The sequence below is a fragment of the Bufo gargarizans genome, chromosome 7 (assembly GCF_014858855.1).
Source record: "Bufo gargarizans isolate SCDJY-AF-19 chromosome 7, ASM1485885v1, whole genome shotgun sequence".
NCBI classification, from domain to species: domain Eukaryota; kingdom Metazoa; phylum Chordata; class Amphibia; order Anura; family Bufonidae; genus Bufo; species Bufo gargarizans.
This window is the reverse complement of record NC_058086.1, coordinates 51,396,278-51,412,560: the sequence shown is the minus strand read 5'-3', so window position 1 is coordinate 51,412,560 and position 16,283 is coordinate 51,396,278. Positions and strand designations below refer to the sequence as shown.

The window sequence follows — 16,283 nt, the reverse complement described above, 5'->3', positions numbered from 1 at the left end:
AAGAAATTGCGCAACCCATTGGCAAACAACAATCCACATAAAACCCCCCCCCCCCAATGAAAACCCAACAGGTGAAAACTATCAGGGTGGATGGGCAGTAAACGAAAAGCCGCCTCTATGTCCGTCTTGGCCAAGAGCGCCCCCTGCCCAAAACGCCGAACCCACCGCACCGCTGCATCAAACGATGTGTAAGACACAGAACACAAGTCATTCTCAATCCCATCATTCACCCCCCCACCCGGCGGAAAAGACAGGTGGTGAATCAACCTGAATTTGTTGGGCTCCTTTTTGGGGACCAACCCCAACGGCGAAACCCACAAATCCGACAACGGCGGCTGGCTGAACGGGCCCACCACCCGGCCCGCCGCGACCTCCCTAGCAATCTTCTCCGACACCACCTCCGGATAACGCAATGCCGATGCCAAATTCTCCGGAACCGTACTACCACCCACACCCTGACACGGAATCCGGAAACCCCCCTGGAAACCAGCCAACAAAATCTCAGCACTCTCCCTATCGGGATACCTCTTTAAATAGGGCGCCATCTCGCCCACCTTCACCGGTGTCGCCCCTTTTTGCCGCAACCTCGGGTCCCTTCCCCTTACCCCTTTTAAAACATCTTGACAAACTATGCGCTCCGCCACACCCGGAGCACTCATGTTTAAACCGACAATCGGCCATGAACCGGCAATGGCCCTCGTTAAACTGCCAGCAACACCCCTTTCGCCCAGACCCCTGTGCGTCTCCGGCCGAGGTACCCCCGGCCCCTCCCCGAAAGGGCGGAGCACTCACCTTCGGCGCCGTCATCAACCTCATCCAAAGACTGATGTCCTTGTGATCCCACCGAATGCAAGGCCTAACCGCCTTCCTCTGCCGAAACTGCTCATCATATCGCAGCCACGCAACACCCCCATACACTCTATGAGCCTCCCCAATCGCGTCCATGTAGCAAAACAACGCAGAGCAATGCTCTGGCGCCTTTTCACCAATCACACTGGCAAAAATGGCAAACGCCTGCAGCCAATTCTGAAAACTCCGTGGAATAAGCCTATACCTCCTCTTCTCCTCCTCCTCCCGCTTACTATCGTCCGGCTTACCCCTATCCAAATTGAACTTTTCCAACGGAAGCAGCGAAAAAATCTCCACGTACTCATCACGCCAAATCTTATCCTTCACCTCCTGCTTCAAATGGGCCCCCAGTGGCCCCTCAAAACATACGTATACCTCACCTTTCGCCGCATCCGCCAGCCGAACCCCATCCCCTGCCACACTCCCCTGCGGAGGAGGAGCAACCACAGCCGCCTCCACCGGAACCACCGGGCCCGCGTCAGCCCCAACCCCCGCACTCCCTGAAGCCCCAGAGCCAGTAACCACCCCAGGACCCCCTCCCCCAACCGAAGCTCCCTGAACCCCCGAGCAAACAGCAGCGACCCCCCCCCACCCGCCGAAGCCGGAGCAGGCGCCCAAACCGCCACGGGAGACGGCGGAGCCCCTTGCCCCAACCGCGACAACAAGGCCAACATCCCGGACAATAACTCCTGCGCCACGCCCGCCGACCCGAAACCCGCCCCCGATACCGGCGCACCCCCCCTCTCCCCCCCACCCCCAATCCCCAGCCCCGTCGTCGCCTCACCTGGCCGTTCCCGGGCAGGAAAACCGGCCGCCACGCCATCTTCACCAGGAACCGCAGCCTGGACCACAGGAATACCCGGCCCGGAATCTCGCACCGCCATCTCCAGAGGATCCACAGCAGCCGCCGGCGAAGACTCCTCTTCCAGCTCTCCCTCCTCCAGACTTGCTTCCGACATGGACCCACCGCTACGGCTCCTAGCGAGGGTGTGCAGGCCATCCACAGGCCCCATTCCATCCAGCCGAACCGATAACCCTGAGGACGGTCCCGCCCCAGGCACCGCAACTCCACACCGCGTGCCCCCAGCACCAGCACCGCTGTCCCTCTGCCTTGACCGGCCTGCTCGCAGTCCTTGGGGAACAGTCCTCATCAGCTCCTCAGCCATCTCTGTGCTGCAATGCCGCCGGCCCACCACAAGGGGCCGCGGCGCACCCCGCTCCAGACTGCGTCGCTCAGAAGGCAAGGCCGCACCACCCTCCACACGTGGCCGTGCCGCTCGCGCTCCAGGTCCTGCACCCGCCTCTGCCGCCGAAACCGCAGCCAGCTCCTGCCCGGCCGTCACTCCAGCACCGACAAGGACCCCCCCCGCTGCCGCAGGTGAGTCCGCCAAACGTCGCCGGCCGCGCGCCCCCACCGTCCGCCGCTGCACCCCCGCTCCAGCACCAACACCACGCCTGGGGACCGGACCAGGGGACGCCCGCTCCTCTCTCACAGCAGTCCGCCCTCCCCGCCTGGAAACCGAAGCGGCCGCCCTGTCGGCCGGACGCCGCCGCTGGGAGCCGGAGGGACTCCGAATCCGCCTCCTCACCCGTGGTGTCGCCTCAGGGCTGAGCCGCTCCGGCGGCGCCGAACGGCGCGTACTCGTCCTCACCTCCCGCGGCCCCCCAGAGGTAGGAGCCACAGCCAGGGCCCCTCGCAGACGATCCTGCAGCCACGCCGTCCCGTGCTGCCGCGCCGCGTCCCGCACCGCCGCCATCAAAGCCTCAAACTCAGCCATCCCAATTTTTCTTGCTCCTTCTCCCCTTCCTGCGCTCCGTTTCCCACTTCCTCAATATCCTGCCCGCGAACTGTCCCTTAACTCCACCCTCTTCTCTAACTTCCGTCCAACCCTTCTCCCAATTAACCCCTGCTCTGCCTACAGTCTTCCCCCCAAGTCAATACCGCATTCCGCTATGCTGCGCACGCTCCATTGCTTTTCTTATCAAGACAAGTACTTTCTGTGTCGGTCTTGATATGCCCTGCGCTGCTGAAGGATGCGCCTAATTTATCATGAAGCGCACCCTCATCATATATTAGGCTCCTCCTCCTGCAGTCCGTGCGCCTAAACAGAAATCTATAACGGCTCAGAGCTGCTGTAGATTTCTGGCTTCAGTGGCACCAGAAAACTGGCTCAAATCAAGATACGCCACCGTCACGCCACCTCCAGCCCAGGGAAAGTGGTGAGGGCGACATAAAACTGCCAGATGCGACAATATTTGTTTTTTAACTTGCGATTTTTTTAACCCCACTTTTCAGGTGCAAGGGAGACAATAAATCTCCCCCTTTGTATGTTGCTCCTTGTGTTAAGAAAAATATCAAGGTTTCTCCAATCATTCCACATTCAATCCCCCAAAATGACAAAGTAAAAAGAGAATTTTAGAAATGTTTGCAAATTTATTAAAAAGCAAAAACTAAATTTTGGCCTGGACATAAGCATTCAGCCCATTTGATACTTGACATTTAGCTCTGGTTCCTCCCATTTCTCTGGATCATCTCTGAGATGTTTCTACACCTTGATTGGAGTCACCTGCGGTAAATTCAGTGGATTGGACATGATTTGGAAGGACACTGCCCTGTCTATATAAGATCTCACAGCGAACAATGCATCAGAGCAAAAACCAAGCCATGAGGAGGAGAGCACTGCCAGGATTGTGTAGAGGCTCAGATCTGGAGAAGGGGACAACAACATTTCTGCTGCACTGAAAGCTCCCAGGAGCACAGTGGCCTCTATAATTCTTACATGGAAGAAAAACAAGACTCTTCCTGGAGCTGCTGCTCCCCTAAGCAATCGGGGAGAAGGGTCTTGGTAAGAGAGGTGACCAAGAACCAAATGGTCTCTCTGAGCTCCAGAGATCCTGTGTGCAGATGGGAGAAACTATCAGAAGGTCAAACTTCACTGCGGCCTCCACCAATCTAGGCTTTAAGGCTAGGTCTACACAACGACATTTGTCGCGCGACAGATAGGGCGCAACAGTTGTCGCGCGACATTTTGTTGCACCAATGTCGCGCGACAATTTTTATAATGGCAGTCTATGGTGTTGCACTGCAACATGCGACATGTTGCGACTGCGACGCGACAGTCGCAGAAAAATCCATCTTGAATGGATTTTCTGCGACTGTCGCGTCGCAGTCGCAGCATGTCGCATGTTGCAGTGCGACACCATAGACTGCCATTATAAAAATTGTTGCGCGACATTGGTGCAACAAAATGTCGCGCGACAAATGTCGTCGTGTAGACCTAGCCTAAGGCTGCACCGCAAGAAAGAAGCCTTAAGCCTCTGATCAGTAAAAGACCATGAAAGAAGCCTGGAGTTTGTGTAAAAAAAAAAAAAAAAAAGCACCTAAAAGACTGAGGAAGAAGATTCTCTACTCTGATAGAACCAACTTTGAACTTTTGGCTGCAATTCTAAACGTTAAGGCCTCTTTCACACTTGCGTTGTCCGGATCCGGCGTGTACTCCACTTGCCGGAATTACACGACGGATCCGGAAAAACGCAAGTGTACTGAAAGCATTTGAAGACGGATCCGTCTTCAAAATGCTTTCAGTGTTACTATGGCACCCAGGACGCTATTAAAGTCCTGGTTGCCATAGTAGTAGGGGGGAGCGGCATACTTACAGTCCTTGCGGCTCCCGGGGCGCTCCAGAGTGACGTCAGAGCGCCCTATGTGCATGGATCATGTGATCCATGCGATCACGTGATCCATGCGCTTGGGGCGCCCTGACGTCACTCTGGAGCGCCCCGGGAGCCGCATGGATGGTAAGTATGCTGCTCCCCGCTCCCCACTATACTTTACCATGGCTGCCAGGACTTTAGCGTCCCGGCAGCCATGGTAACCATTGAGAAAAAGCTAAACGTTGCATCCGGCAATGCGCCGAAACGACGTTTAGCTTAAGGCCGGATCCGGATCAATGCCTTTCAATGGGCATTCATTCCGGATCCGGCCTTGCGGCAAGTGTTCCGGATTTTTGGCCGGAGCAAAAAGCGCAGCATGCTGCGCTATTTGCTGTGGCCAAAAAACGTTCCGTTCCGGAACGGAAGACATCCTGATGCATCCTGAAGGACGGACTGTCCATTCAGAATGCATTAGGATAATCCTGATCAGTATTCTTCCGGCATAGAGCCCCGACGACGGAACTCTATGCCAGAAGAAAAGAACGCAGATGTGAAAGAGCCCTAAGTCTGGGGTAAACCAGGCGCCGCTCATCACCTGCCCAATATCATCCCTACAATGAAGCATGGTGGTGGCAGCATCATGCTGGGGGACAGGGGTCAGGGTGGAGGGAAAGCTGAATGGAGCAAAGTCCAGAGATATTCTTAATGAGAACCTGATCCAGAGCTCTGGGCCGAAGGTTCCCCTTCCAACAGGTTAATGACCCTAACCCCACAGCCAGGACATTACAGGAGCGACTCAGGGACAACTCTGTGAATGCCCTTGAGGGGCCCAGCCAGAGCCATGAACCCAATGTCGGACTGGGGTACCTAGGGCCCACCAGTAAAATATATTTTGGGGGCCCACCGTACGGATACATTCAAATATAATAAATAATCTAACAAGTTTTTTATATAAACATCGGCTGGTTGAGGTGCTGTAAATTAAATATATGTATGGAGTGCAGTAAATCTAATGTGTTATGTGCCATTTGTGCAGGGGGTGGGAGACTAGGTTCCCACCGGGGGATTCCCCTGTACCCCTGTGGGTCAGTCCGAGCCTGCATGAACCCATTGGAACATCTCTGGAAAATGACTGTCCACTGACGGCCCCCATCCAACCTGACAGAGCTGGAGAGGATCTGCAGAAAATCCCCAAATCCAGGTGTAAACCTTGTGGCATCATCTCCAAGAAGACTGGAGGTTGGAATCACAGCCAAAGGGGCTGAAGACTTATGCCCCGAGTAAAGGGGCTGAAGACTTATGTCAATGTGAGATTTAAGTTTTTCCTTCTCAATAAATCAGTAAAGATTTCTCACTTTCTCATTCTGGGGGAACTGATAGCACAAGGAGCAAGAGAACAGAATGTGAGGACAGTGAGGGGTGTGAGGACTTTCTGATTGCAGTTTACATGTCCCACAGCGACCCCCAAATCAAATCTTGTGCGACTTTCTTGTCGCTTCACACATGTCGCCATTTGTCACGCAAATTGATGTGGCCGGATCCTTAATGCGCTGTCTGGACGCACCATAAGACTTCTGATTTCCAACTCCTTATCTCCTTGTCACACACAGAAGATCAATGATACGTTCAGATTACCCTATGAATTTTTAGTAGAGCAACATCATAAAACATTACATGGATTAGCACAGATCGGTCCCGGCTCCATCACCAATGGCCTCCACTAGTCGGTCTATAGACTTTCTCTGTCCCTATTCCTTATAAATTTGTACTTCTTGACAGCGCTCCCCACCCATGTCACAGGGTAATACAGCCTCACTGTATTAGGGCCCCATCAAACAGCTCCCCATAGCTCAGCCTCCTGTGAGGGTGACCTCGGGGTTATACAGTGAAATGACCAGACCTTAATACTGAACAGCAGGAAGCAAAATAAACCATGGCAAACTGCAAGCCGCAGCTAGAAGATAGAAAGGGGCACAGAGCCGCGTGATACATTGAAACGGAGATAACCAACAGCAAGAAATACATAAACACAGAAAGAACCTAAACAAACAGCCCCCCCCCCCCCAGCAGTGACCTCAAGGTAAACCCCCCCCCCCCCCCAGCAGTGACATCAGGGTAAACTGCCCCCCTACCCCCAGCAGTGACATCAAGGTAAACACCCCACCCCACCAGTGGCATCAGGGAAGGTTCCTCTGTGTCTCCTGCTGAGATCCACCTGCAGACAGTGACACTTTGTGATTAGTAATTTGGGACCCTCAGCATGCCCGTAAACCGTGGCCAACACTGCATGTTCTGCAGTGAGACCAACAGGCTCTGCAGGGAGCACAGCACATGGCCCCAGGTGGTCTGCTCTGCAGGGAGCACAGGACATGGCCCCAGGTGTTCTGCTCTGCAGGGAGCACAGGACATGGCCCAGGTGTTCTGCTCTGCAGGGAGCACAGGACATGGCCCAGGTGTTCTGCTCTGCAGGGAGCACAGGACATGGCCCAGGTGTTCTGCTCTGCAGGGAGCACAGGACATGGCCCAGGTGTTCTGCTCTGCAGGGAGCACAGGACATGGCCCCAGGTGGTCTGCTCTGCAGGGAGCACAGGACATGGCCCAGGTGGTCTGCTCTGCAGGGAGCACAGGACATGGCCCAGGTGTTCTGCTCTGCAGGGAGCACAGGACATGGCCCAGGTGTTCTGCTCTGCAGGGAGCACAGGACATGGCCCCAGGTGTTCTGCTCCGCAGGGAGCACAGGACATGGCCCCAGGTGTTCTGCTCCGCCGGGAGCACAGGACATGGCCCCAGGTGTTCTGCTCTGCAGGGAGCATAGGACATGGCCCCAGGTGTTCTGCTCTGCAGGGAGCATAGGACATGGCCCAGGTGTTCTGCTCTGCAGGTGTATATGCAGTAAGGCGCAGACACCGCACATGCTCTGCAGTGCAGCAAAACTGCCTAGAAAACAGATGCTCTGCAGAGGTAGAGGATCTATCCCTTCTGATGCTCTGCAGGCAGGACGGACTGAGCCCCGCATCCTCATCATTGCTGCACAGCAGGCTCTGCATGGAGGAAAGATGCATCACCGCACAGGCTGCAGAGCATCACACCTGACTGCAGCGCCGCTGATGCGGGGGAGGATGCTGCAGAACCTCTTGACTGGCGGCGGGGGGAGGGGGTTGCAGGGAGGATATACCTGTCCGTCCTGGCAGGGTCAGCGCCGCTGGGTGACGGAGGGTCCTAGGGAGGCCTCCTGGCCCGAGCACTGCTGCAGAGACTCGCACTGAACGGTGGGCGCCATGCTGGATGGAGAGAAGCCCCCGGGGGCTGTCACTGGCGACTAATGGGAGCGGCGTCTGCGCCTGCACGACCACCGCAATGGCCGCCAATCAGCTGCCCGGGCACCGGAGGCAGCCGCCAATCGCAGGAGCATGGCACCGAGTATAGGAGGGGAGCGGGGACCACCAATGACGGGGGCAGCGCGCGGCAGAGCACCAATCACAGAGGGAGGAGGGGGCTCCAAAGTCTGGGCCTGGCAGGCCAGTTAACCCCCTGTCCCCGGGCTTCATCTGACAGTCCCGCGGCCCCGGAGAACGGGTCACGTGGGGAAGGAAACAATGTATCAATAGAAGCAAAATGTATCAAAGACGTGACACAGGAGCAGCAGCCCAGGTCTGAAGGAGGGGGCACAGAAAGCCAGTCCTGACAGGGGAGGAGGGGGCATGCAGGCCTGGCAGAGGGGGCATGCAGGCCTGGTTGAAGGAAGGAGGGGGCATCCAGACGTGGCAGAGGGGAGGAGGGGGCATCCAGGCCTGGCACAGGGGAGTAGGGGGCATCCAGACTTGGCAGAGGGACCACAGCAAGACACAAGGACAGGGTAACTATCAGTAGAAGACAAGCAAAATGCTTCAAGGCCATGATAAGGCAGAGGGGGCATAGCAAGAGAGACCTGAAAGAGGGGAGAAAGGGGCAAAGCAATCCAGGTCTGAAAGTGAGGGCTCAGCAAGACAGACGTGACAAAGGGGAAGAGGGGGTACAGTAAGCCAGGTCTGGTAGAGGGGAGGAGGGGGGCACAGTAAGCCAGGTCTGGTATAGGGGAGGAGGGGGGCACAGTAAGCCAGGTCTGGTATAGGGGAGGAGGGGGGCACAGTAGGCCAGGTCTGGTATAGGGGAGGAGGGGGGCACAGTAGGCCAGGTCTGGTAGAGGGGAGGAGGGGGGTACAGTAAGCCAGGTCTGGTAGAGGGGAGGAACAAAATGGGGTAGGGGGGCAAAGTTATCTAAGCCTGGAAGAAGGGGTATAGAAAGTGAGGGCCTGTCTGTGAAACAGATCTAGAGGCGGAGGATGCTTTCCCAGTTTTTACAGGCTGTGCCCCCCAAACCCCTGTACCTCACTGTATATAAACTCTTCATCTCTTTTCTAAATCTCGGAATATTGGATTTTCTCTGTATAATATAATTTGCAGGGAGAAAGACAGCCCCATAATATCGCATGCAGCCCCTATAAATCCTCTGCTGGGGCATCCTGAAGACAGATCTAGACTGACGCCATTGGGTTTAGTTTTAAAGGACACCTGTCACTGGGATTTTGGGTATAGAGCTGAGGACATGGGTTGCTAGATGGCCGCTAGCACATCCGCAATACCCAGTCCCCATAGCTCTGTGTGCTTTTATTGTGTAAAAAAAACCGATTTGATACATATGCAAATTACCTGAGATGAGTCCGAGCTTGAAAATATGACTCTTCTCTGGTCACACAAGTAAGATATGACTCTTATATGTTAATTTGCATACGTATCAAATCGGTTTTTTTACACAATAAAAGCACACAGAGCTATGGGAACTGGGTATTGCGGATGTGCTAGCGGCCATCTAGCAACCCATGTCCTCAGCTCTATACACAAAATCCAGGTGACAGGTTCCCCTTAATGAGATGTGAGTGTTCAGGCGGTGTAATAATCTTCTATATTCTTCTGGATGAATGGTATGGATACAACACATGCGGCCATTGCTAGATGCCTCCCTACAGCTCAGGTGTCCATACGGTGGAGAATAAGGCTCCTTTTACACCGGTAGATAATCTGCCTGTAAACGAGTGCTAATCGACGATCTACATAATATTGTGATAGATATAAAAGAGGCGATCAACAATGAGCACGTGATCCGCAGACATATTTACACAGGCAGGGCACCGATTGGGAATGAATGCCATCGGCTCCAGATACAGAGTTGAGGATAGTACCGTCAACATCGGGCAGTGCCCTATTAGGGCTCATTCACACAGTTTGCTGCTGATTTAGAATGGAAAACCAAATCCCATGTGCATGGTTACTGTTGCAGATTTTGTGACACATTTTCTGCAGAATTTTACATGGCGTTGAAGTATATGCTGAAATTCCACAACACAAACCAAGTATGTGTCACTGTCACCCCGAACCAAGGGAAGACATGGAGTTTCCACAGCAGATTTTTCCATTATGGAAATGTTGCCACGTGTGAAAGCATCCTGACGGCGGCTGAAAAAAATGTATCTTAAAAATGTATGCAATTAGTTTTTATGATAAAAAAAATGCAAAACCAAAAGAGAGTTCTGTATATTGAGAAACAAAATGCCACTGACCCCAAAAAGTCACAAACTAGAAAAATGGCATAAAGGATGTGGACCATATCAATGTGAGCCTGCCGTAGAGCGAAATCTGAGTTCACTTTAACGTCGGGTTTGACCCATTACATAGAAATGCGTGAGTATAGAGAAAAAGAGATTTTGTCCAGCTTGTACTTGTGGTAATCCAAGGCTTCTTTATTGAAAATTCAGTATAAAATCCAGGTACAGAAAGCAGAGTCTACATGTTTCGGGCACAATGCAATCTTAGCCCTTACTAAAGGCTTCAATAAAGAAGCCTTGGATTACCACAAGTACAAGCTGGACAAAATCTCTTTTTCTCTATACTTCCGTATTTCTCCTGATTCGGGTGAAGGAGCTGCTCCGTGCTATACCAGTGGAATCCCTGGCAGGTGAGAGCTGCTCAATACTTTTGTTTTCTTCATAGAAATGCGTGACATCAGTGGTAAATCAGTGGCAGGCATTGAGCTACTGATTTCACTCCTGGTCTGTAGGTCACCACTGTATGTAGCTCTCTGTCTATGACCTTCAACAAGATCTGCACCCTCCTTAAACACTCTGTGCTGCAGTCATCATTTCATCTGATTATGTGACTGCAAGGATCGTCCTCTTTCTGCACATATATAATCCATGTAAGGCCTTGTGGCGAAACCAACCTCGCCACTGGGTTTTGGAGAGGGCTGTTTAAAAGCCTCTTGCCTCAGGATTATGGCCCATAGTAACTTAAAGGCTGGGTTCACACCTGAGCGTTTTACAGCGCGTTCCTACGCGCTGTAAAACGCACAACAGGCAAGAACCAATGATTCCCTATGGGAATGGTTCTCACCTGGGCGTTTTACAGCGCGTACGATCGCGCTGTAAAACGCCCGACGCTCAAACAAGTGCTTGAGCTTTTTATTGGGCGTTTGTCGCGCGTTCCCGCACATAGAAATTCGGAAATGCGCGACAATGTGTGAACGCCAGTCTCTGTATGCGCGATTGTAAACGCCCGTACAATCGCGCATACAGAGCGCTCGTTTCAGAACGCTCAGGTCTGAACCCAGACTAAAGGAGAAAACAGACCGGCCGCACAGCTTAAATCTGTCTGTAGAATTGTATTTTATGTTATTATGCGTTCGGTTAAATTGTATGTTATGTGAGGGCACCCAGATAGCTAATATTATTGTATTCGTGTATTCTGAGTGCCATTCACCTAATGATATGCACTCAGACTTGAGCTATCTGGGGATATGTTAAATGTCTGTGTTTGCTGTGGGGGTGTGCCATTATGTGTTTAAATGGTGATGTCTGTCCTGTTGTCTCCACATGTGTATTGGTGATCTCCCTTTGTCCTGAGAGATAATTGGATTGCCTTTGGTTGTCTCTGGGACAGAGAGGAGGAAACCATGATGCATTGTGGGGATGTGTTGTATCTGTTCTGTATTTGCAAAACTGTAATAAAAACCAGGCTAGGTGTGCCAGCACATCAGACCACTGCTGACCCTCAAGACTGAGCCTTGTCTCGTTATTGGGGGGATTCCCTATATGCTGTTAGAGACTGATTGCCAGGAGTGTAAGCTGATTGGATGCTTTTCCTGTTCGTCTGCTGACAGCTATTTGCGAGGTTCCAGTTTGGAGTGCTATTTTGTATCCAGTTCGGGAGGTTGGTGTTCTGCAGTAGCTGTGCCTGTCTCTCAGAAAAGGGGCATATCGCCTAAACGGATACAGGCCTCATGCACACGACCGTTGTGTGTTTTGCGGATCTGCAAAACAGGAATGGCGTCCGTGTGTGTTCCGCAATTTGCGTAATGGCGCAGACATCCTTTAATATAACTGCCTATTCTTGTCCGCAAAACGGACAAGAATAGGACAGGTCATATTTTTTGGGTGAACCACGGAACGGAGCAACGGATGTGGAAAGCACACGGAGTGCTGTCCGCATCTTTTGCGGCCCATTTAAGTAAATGAGTCCGCATCCAAGCCACAAATACTGCGGCTCAGATGCGGCCAGAACAACGGTCGTGTGCATGAGACCTACACTCACCTAAAGAATTATTAGGAACACCTGTTCTATTTCTCATAAATGCGATCATCTAGTCAACCAATCACATGGCAGTTGCTTCCATGCCTTAGGGTTGTGGTCCTGGTCAAGACAATCTCCTGAACTCCAAACTGAATGTCAGAATGGGAAAGAAAGGTGATTTAAGCAATTTTGAGTGTGGCATGGTTGTTGGTGCCAGACGGGCCGGTCTGAGTATTTCACAATCTGCTCAGTTACTGGGATTTTCACGCACAACCATTTCTAGGGTTTACAAAGAATGGTGTGAAAAGGGAAAAACCTCCAGTATGCGGCCGTCCTGTGGGCGAAAATGCCTTGTTGATGCTGGAGGTCAGAGGAGAATGGGCCAACTGATTCAAGCTGATAGAAGAGCAACGTTGACTGAAATAACCACTCGTTACAACCGAGGTATGCAGCAGAGCATTTGTGAAGCCACAACACGCACAACCTTGAGGCGGATGGGCTACAACAGCAGAAGACCCCACCGGGTACCACTCATCTCCACTACAAATAGGAGAAAGAGGCTACAATTTGCACAAGCTCACCAAAATTGACTGTTGAAGACTGGAAAAATGTTGCCTGGTCTGATGAGTCTCGATTTCTGTTGAGTCCGAATTTGGCGTAAACAGAATGAGAACATGTATCCATCATGCCTTGTTACCACTGTGCAGGCTGGTGGTGGTGGTGTAATGGTGTGGGGGATGTTTTCTGGGCACACTTTAGGCCCCTTAGTGCCAATTGGCCATCGTTTAAATGCCACGGGCTACCTGAGCATTGTTTCTGACCATGTCCATCCATTCATGACCACCATGTACCCATCCTCTGATGGCTACTTCCAGCAGGATAATGCACCATGTCACAAAGCTCCAATCATTTCTAATTGGTTTCTTAAACATGACAATGAGTTCACTGGACTAAAATGGCCCCACAGTCACCAGATCTCAACCCAATAGAGCATCTTTGGGATGTGGTGGAACGGGAGCTTCGTGCCCTGGATGTGCATCCCTCAAATCTCCATCAACTGCAAGATGCTATCCTATCAATATCAGCACCTTGTGGAATCAATGCCACATAGAATTAAGGTAGTTCTGAAGGCAAAAGGGGGTCCAACACTGTATTAGTATGGTGTTCCTAATAATTCTTCAGGTGAGTGTATATTATGCGGAAATAATTAGAATTGGCAAGTGATCTTGTTCACATTTGCATTGGCCGCCAGGGACGTTCCTTTACCTTAATGGGCTCTATCCACCAATCCACCAATCAGTGGGGTCTGGCCACTGCGCTTCCACCAACCCGGAGAACCTGCGGCACCCAGAGGGTCTTCATCCAGGGATAAGATTACAGTTTGCTGCCCTGGTCAAGTGGTTGTGTCTTCTTAGTGCTCCTCTGGGCACCTAGCAGCCGGGTTACATGCCCCAGCAGACCCCCCCTCCACTCCAGTTCGCTGTGACCCCTTCATTCTCAGGATCAGTAGGGGTAGTAGAGGTCGGACCCCACCAATCAGACAATTAGGCCTGATTCAGATGGCTGTTCCGATTTTACATCTCTAAACACTGTGTGTTCTGTGTGGACACCAGTAATGCAATTTTTTTCCCCACTCCCATACACTTGAATGAATAAGTCCCTGTTGGAAAATGGACAAGAATAGTGCAGAAATGGACTGAATGTGATTAAACCGTTGGCCTAACTGGGTCCGAGTGTGCTGTCCGGTGAGCACACAGATAGACCATGGATGGAAGATACTGTCATGTGTTGTATATTGATGGCCTATGCTCAGGATCAGTATCTGACTGGTGAGGGTCTGACTCCCGACACCCTTGCCGATCAGCTGGAGGCAGCGGGCCCACGGTGGTTGGGTGAGCGCTGCAGCCCCCTCACATCTTACCAGGCACAGTGCCATACATCGTATAGTGGCTGTACGTGGTATTGCAGCCCAGGCCCATGTAGGCCATGTGAGCAATGTATGTGACATACGTGCCGGAGTATTGATCAGATTACTCCTCAAATAGCTGATTGGCAGGTGTCCCGGGTGTTAGACTCCCATCGATCAGATATTGAGGATTTATCCAGAGGCTAGCCGATCAATATAGTAGACCTGGAAAACTCCTTTAATGTGATTGATGGCAAACTCCACACAAGAGAAAAGTCCCCTTTGGATTTTGAAAGTTTTTTGTTGTGTATTGTGCAAGTCAGCAACAAAAAAACGCAAGGATTACGTCATTTTTGCAGTAGTTTTCACTTTCTTCAGCGGTGGAGATCCACAGCATAAATAGACATCCTACAGATTTGAGGTCCATTTACTCTGCAGATTTCTTGCAGTATATGGTCTCATACTTGTCAGAGTAGAGCATGGCCACGAGCTAGATCCCCCACTTCTGATGGAGCTGAAACCTCAGATTTCCCACCCACCATCATCTTGGGAGGAATTTCAATTTTGCCGATTTTAGATTAACCACAGGGGCCTTCATTACTGCAGGGCGGCTGCCAGTGAGTGGTTGTCAGAGTTCCTCAGACCCCATATATTGGGGTCCCTAGTATGTGCCCCAGTATTCCACAGGGACAGCCCCGTCCTTGGCTTGCCCTCTGATGCTTGATGTGGCTTCCTTTCATAGGAGAAGACAGGATGTTGAAGCAGAGTCAGGTCTGCGAGCGTGAGAAACAATAACATCCAGAGCCTTGAACTGTGTGCCACTGGGGCGGAGGAGGAACCTTCCTCTGTTCTCCATACAGTCCCTTCAAGGATTTTCCATAAAAACCTGGAAAATCAGACGAAATCTAATAATAGATTGTGTTTTTTCTGATTCATTTCAAGGCCTTAAATATTTCATCACCCGAGCGCGATCCAGGAACAAGCAGATCACCATTGTATAAGTTGTATTTTTCTTCATTTCCTCTCTGCACCGAATAAAGATGGCTGGCACCAGACGACAGTGGTGCCCTCCGGCTCTCATGGGGGCTCCTGCACTTGTCCCTGGGCCATGTAGACACAGCAGAGTTTATACAGCGGCATGTTGGCCCCTGTTGCTCGGTTCTGCAGAGATGGTGGCACTTGATGTTTTGGTGTATGGTGCGTGTTACAGAGGCATTCTCTCCAGGAGAAGGGTGTTTTATGTTGACTTCACTATGACATGAAGGCCACCAAAGGCTTCTGTGGGCGGCATATCATGGCTACACAATGCTTGGAGGCAGTATGGCGCTGTAGGACATCCATGTGCATGAACACTTAGAGCAATAAAAGATTTATATGTGAAAATAGTGCAGGCTGTGCCAAATTCACAGTGATTGCACAGATAGCATGGTCTAGATGGCACCTTGATCCCGTGGCTGTTCTTGGTAATCCAGTGGCTGTTCATGGGGATTCAGTGGCTGTCCACTTTGATACCATGGCTACTCATGGTGATCCCATGGCTGTTCTTGGTGATCCGGTGGCTGCTCATGGTGATCCGGTGGCTGTCCACTTTCATCCTGTAGCTGTTCTTGGTGATCCAGTAGCTGTCCACTTGGATCCCATGGCTGTTCTTGGTGATCTTGTGGCTGTCATTGGTGTTCCAGTGGTCCTCTTTTGTGAAGGAGACTGTAATGCAGAGCCGTATGGTGGCACCATATAGCCATGCAGGGCCTACTACTGCTCTACAGAACCATAGGGACCCATGGGCTATGTACACACAGCTCCACCATGAGGCCAGCCAGCGCTCTGCAGCTCTGTGCTACAATGTATCAGGTGGTTTATTTGTAACAATATATCCAGTTATAGTTACATGTAAATACATGGAATGAATGAGCTCATGTGATTCAGTGATTGGCCGCAATGATCATGAGAGTGTGAGTCGCCCTAACTTCGCCTTTCTTCATATTTTCCACATTTACCATTGAAGGTGACGTTAATATGTTTCCTAATCTGCAGTTTCTTCCATATAATGCATTATCAATAGATAAAGCATTGGTATCCGTCCCCCTAGCTAGCTGAGGTTATTTGTGGGGTCTCAGTGGGTGTAAGCCCCTCATTATGCACACGTTGAGCGATTGCTTATCAAACCCACACAGGGATCGGACAGGGTCTCCTCGACGCAGCTCACAAAGGGGATGTGGGATTTGTAAACTCCCATGACAGCTGCAAGCCCCTTAATGCAAGCAGCACTATT

The 16,283-nt window shown here is 51.6% G+C and overlaps 1 protein-coding gene across 5 annotated transcripts in view; it reads right to left on the bottom strand.

Moving 5' to 3' along the window:
* The window catches only part of ST3GAL3 (ST3 beta-galactoside alpha-2,3-sialyltransferase 3), a 308,463-nt gene that overhangs the window by 287,303 nt on the left and 4,877 nt on the right, over positions 1 to 16,283 (bottom strand). The window contains exon 1 of one of the 5 annotated variants that reach the window (XM_044301368.1): positions 7,679 to 7,944. The exons of 1 other annotated variant lie outside the window; for it this stretch is intronic. The gene's annotated coding sequence lies outside the window, so the exon portion shown is untranslated. Of the gene's footprint in view, positions 1 to 7,678; positions 7,945 to 16,283 lie in introns of those variants that run through there. 3 more of the 5 variants (XM_044301371.1, XM_044301374.1, XM_044301375.1) reach the window with 3 other exon arrangements.